This window comes from Gossypium raimondii, chromosome 3 (assembly GCF_025698545.1).
Source record: "Gossypium raimondii isolate GPD5lz chromosome 3, ASM2569854v1, whole genome shotgun sequence".
In the NCBI taxonomy this organism is placed as follows: Eukaryota; Viridiplantae; Streptophyta; class Magnoliopsida; order Malvales; family Malvaceae; genus Gossypium; species Gossypium raimondii.
The window spans coordinates 26,784,811-26,790,034 of record NC_068567.1 but is presented as its reverse complement, the minus strand read 5'-3'; the positions used below and the strand labels follow the sequence as shown (position 1 = coordinate 26,790,034).

The 5,224-nt window shown below is 37.2% G+C and overlaps 1 non-coding gene across 1 annotated transcript; it reads right to left on the bottom strand.

The window, feature by feature from the left end:
• Positions 1–532: 532 nt before the first annotated feature.
• On the bottom strand, positions 533–639 carry LOC128040091 (small nucleolar RNA R71). Its single transcript, XR_008194751.1, has one exon. It is a non-coding gene; the product is annotated as a small nucleolar RNA R71 (small nucleolar RNA).
• Between the last annotated feature and the right edge of the window lie 4,585 nt (positions 640–5,224).

The following is a 5,224-nucleotide window of genomic DNA, read 5'->3' as shown; positions in this document are numbered from 1 at the left end:
TTCGCAATATCAACGGGTCTGTTACTAGTTGTATGCGTAAATACACTCCTACTGAAGGACTCTATCCGTTAGATCTAGAAATTGCAATGACCTTACTAAGAAGGAGAAGAGAACAAAGAGCAATGAATCAAGGCAATAACAATCCACCTACTATGAATGGGCAACTTAATCGAGGAGCTCCGAATGTTAATCCTCATGTTGCTCAGATGTTTGATGATTGAGATAGGCCAATTCGAGAGCATGTAGTTCCTATCTTAGACAACCTAAATATTGGAATAGTGAGGCCACAAATTCAAGCTCGCCGCTTTGAACTGACGATCTCAGATTGCACTTGAGACTTTTCTTGAAGGTTTGTGATTCTTTCAGACAATAAGGTGTCCTTGAAGATGCCTTAAAACTCAAATTGTTTCCCTATTCTTTAAGAGATCGTGCTAGAACATGGCTCAATGCTTTACCATTCGAAACAATAGAATCATGGAATGATCTCTACCAAATATTTTTGTTGCGATATAACCCACCCAATATGAATGCCAAACTAAGAAATGACATAACATCCTTCAAGGAACTAGAGGATGGAACATTGTATGAAGCATGGGAACGGTTCAAAGATTTTCTTAGGAAATGTCCTATGCATGAATTTTAGCATCGAACCCAAATGGAGATGTTCTACAATGGTTTGAATGTACAGACATGGATGGTGGTTGATGCTTTAGCTAATGAAACTTTGTTGGATAAGTCCAACAATGAAGCCTATGAGATTTTAGAGAGAATCGCCAATAATGACTATCAATACTCCACAACAAGAGTTGGACCTGATAGCAGAGTGGTTGGACCATTCGAACTTGATGCTATTACCTCGCTTACTGCTCTAGTATCTTCTTTAGCCAACATGATAAAGACCATGCAGAAGCATAGTTAGGTGAAACAGCTTAAAGCAGATGGGTTATCTTTTGTTTATTGTAGTGAGGATCACATGTTTAAAGAGTGTCCCTCAAACCCAGTATCTGTCAACTATATGGGCAACTTCAATAAGAACAACAATCCTTATTCCATCATGTATAACTCTGGTTGGAAACAACACCTAAATTTTGGGTGGAACAATCAAGGAGCTGAAAATTCCAACACGATTATTAAACTCAATGCCATGAATGTTCCACCTGGTTTCAATCAGTCTATACCGACTCAACAACGAGTTCAACAAGGACAGACATCATCTTCTTCCTCATCTATTGAGTCTCTACTGAAGGAGTATATGGCCAAGAATAATGTTCTGATTCAGAGCCAAGCATCATCATTAAGAGTTTTAGAGAATCAAGTAGGACAAATAGTCGTTGCTTTAAACTCAAGAACACAATGAACTTTGCTGATTAATACTGAGAATGCAAGACCACATGGGAAAGAACATTATAAAGAAATCACTCTTAGAAGTGGCACACAAGTAGATAGAGTTGTCAAGAATGTTGCTGCTGAATCAATGAATTAAAAAAATTACAAGTAAAACCCTTAAACAACCTAAAAAGAGCACCACAACTGAGAAAACTGGACCAAGCATTACCGAAGCAATGTCGAAGCAAACTTTGATAGCACTATTGAAAACATTGGTCGGGCAAAACAATCATTACAACTTGAAGTTCACCCACCCCAACCATTTCCCCAACGTTTTGTGGAAATGTCTAACTTTTGTGGAAATGTTTCAAAATCACAAACAACATTTCAGTAGATTCTTGGATGTCCTTAAGAAACTTCACATCAATATACCTTTTGTGGAAGCCTTGGAGTAAATGTTTAACTGTGCCAATTTTATAAAAGACATACTTTCAAAGAATAGATTATTAGGAGCATTTGAAATAGTCGCACTCATTGAAGGGTGCACTGCTATATTGACAAACAAATTGCCTTCAAAGTTGAAGGACCCAGGAAGCATCACAATACCTTGCTCAATTGGCAACCAATATGTTGGGAAGGCATTGTGTGATTTAGGAACAAGCATAAACCATATACCCATGTTTGTGTTCAAAAATCTAGGAATTGGTGAAGTAAGACCTACCACTGTAACCTTGCAATTGGCAAATCGATCATATGAACACGCCGAAGGTAAAGTCGAGGATATCCTAGTAAAGGTAAATAAATTCATTTTTCCTACTGGTTTCATTGTGTTAGATTGTAAAGTTGACAAAGATGTGCCTATTATTCTGGGTAGACCTTTCCTTGCAACAGGTAGGACTATGATTAATGTTCAAAAGGGAAAATTAACTATGAGGGTGAACGACAATAAATCATTTTTAATGTTTTCAAGGATCTGAAATGTGTTAATGATATTGAAGAGTGTCTTGCTGTTAATTTGTTAGATTCCATTGTGGAAGAGGAATTTGAGAAAGAATACCATGACAAAGAGTATAGTGAATCAAATTTAGATGATATTGATGATGATGAGCCATTAGGACACCATAATGAGTTGTTGGAATCCAAACTAATTGTCAACAGACCTGGAAAGAGGTTTGACATATTAGATTTATCAGCTTAAACTTTTAGCCCTTCTAAATTGTCCCTAGAAGAACCACCTACCTTAGAGTTAAAACCTCTACCTTCAAAGTTAAAGTACGCATATTTAGGAAAGGATAACATGCTACCTGTGGTTGTGTCTACTGAGCTGACTAATCAACAAGAAATTAAGTTGTTAACTGTGCTTAAGAAATTCAAAAGGGCATTAGATTGGACAATCGTGGATATTAATGGTATTAGCCCCACACTCTACATGCACAAAATTCTGGGGGAAGACTACCATGGCAATTTTATTGAGCAGCAAAGGAGGTTGAACCCCATTATGGGAAAAGGTGGTGAAGAAGGAGATAATCAAATTGTGTTGATGCTAGCATTATCTACCCATTCTCTCACAGCTCTTGGGTGAGTCCAGTCCAATGTGTGCCAAAGAAGGAAGGTGTCATTGTGGTCAGTAATCAAAATAATGAGCTTATACCTACACATACTATCACAGGATGGCGAGTCTGCATGGACTATCGCAAGCTCAACAAAGCCATAAGGAATCACCATTTTCCACTACCCTTCATTGATCAAATGTTAGATCGATTAGCTGAAAAGGACTTCTACTATTTCTAGGTACAATCAGATTGCAATTGCCCCAAAGGATCAAGAAAAGATAATATTTACCTATCCGTATGGTACATTCACCTTCAGAAGAATGCCCTTTGGTCAGTGTAGTGCACCAGCAACATTCCAATAGTGCATGATTTCCATATTCTCGAATATGGTTGAGAATTTACTCAAAGTTTTTATGGATGATTTCTAGATATTTGGGAACGATTACGAAGGTTGTTTGCATAACTTAAAATTGGTGCTTCAACGCTGTGAGGAGACTAACCTCGTCTTGAACTCAGAGAAGTGTCATTTTATGGTAAGAGAAGGCATTATCCTAGGGCATAAGGTTCCCTATAAAGGAATTGAAGTTGAATAGGAAAAAATCAAAGTGATTGAGAAGCTTCCACCTCCATTTAGTGTTAAGGAAATTAGGAGTTTCTTAGGGCATGTTGGATTCTATAAGAGATTCATCAAAGACTTTTCCAAGATCTTTAAGCCCTTGTGTACCTTGTTGGAACAAAAGAAACTGGTAGTTGCACCGATTGTAATACCTCCTAAGTGGACATTTCCATTCGAGCTCATGTGTAATGCCAGTGATTATGATGTTGTAGAAGCACTGGGGCAAAGGAAAAACAAAATATTTTATGCGATCTATTATTCCAGTCGAACTCTAACTAATGTGCAACTTAATTACACCACCACTAAAAGGGAATTATTGGTTGTGGTATTTGCATTTGATAAAATCTGATCATATTTAGTTGTTACCAAAGTCATGAGTTACACAGACCATTCTGCCATTAAGTATTTAGTGACTAATAAAGATGCAAAACCAAGACTAATTCAGTGGATACTCTTACTACCAGAGTTTGATTTGGGGATTCAAGACAGAAAGGGAACTGAAAATTAAATGGCAAATAATCTATGAAGATTAGAAGCTCAAAATGAAGGCGTCAATATCAAGCTTATTAAGGACGATTTCCCAAATGAGCAGTTGTTAATTACTACGGCATTGCCTTGGTATGCCAATATTGTAAACTTCTTAGTCAGTGGATTGTTGCCAGCTAATCTAAATAGCCAGGGCAAACGGAAATTCTTGAATGATGCAAAATTCTACTATTGAGATGATTCTTATCTATATATGCAATGTGCTAATCAAATAATTCAAAGATGTTTTCCTGATGAAGAGATGAATTGTGTATTGCAACATTGTCATTCAGCTCCTTATAGAGGTCATTTTGGAGGAGTAAGAACCGTAGGAAAGGTACTCCAATCTGGGTTCTATTGGCTGAATTTGTTCAAAAACTCCCATGAATTTTATAAGACATGTGGTCGTTGTCAGAGAACATGCAACCTCTCACTGAGACACGAAATGCCACTACAAAATATTCTGGAAATCGAGTTGTTTGATGTTTGGGAGATAGACTTTATGGGTTTATTTCCACCCTTGTTCGACAATTTATACATACTTGTGGCAGTAGATTATGTCTCCAAATGGGTAGAAGCCATAGCTCTACCTACCAATGATGCTAGGTCAATGATGAAGTTCTTACACAAAAACATGTTCAAGAGATTTGGTACACCTCGAGCCATTATTAAAGATAAGGGATCTCGCTTCGATTGCAAGCTAGTTGCCAATGCACTGCAAAGGTACGGAGTAAAACAAAAGATTGTCACGGCATATCATCCAGAAATGAACGAGTAAGATGAAATTTCCAATAGGGAAATTAAACAGATTTTGGAGAAAGTTGTTAATCAAAATCGTAAAGATCGGTCCTTAAGACTAGAGAAAGCTTTATAGGCATATCGCACTACTTAAAAAATCCTGTTAGGAATGTCACCATTCAAGCTCGTCTATAGAAAACCATGCCATTTGTCGGTTGAGTTAGAGCACAGGGCATACTGGGCTATAAAGCAATTAAACATGGATTCGAAAGTTGCTGGCAATAGAAGATTACTTGAATTAAATGAAATGGAATAATTCAGGGCACAAGTGTATGAGAATGATAAACTTTATAAGGAGAAGACCAACTACTGGCACGATAAGAGAATTACACCTCAGCAATTTGAACCAGGACAACAGGTGTTGTTATTCAACTCAAGGTTGAAAATGTTCCCTAGCAAATTGAAA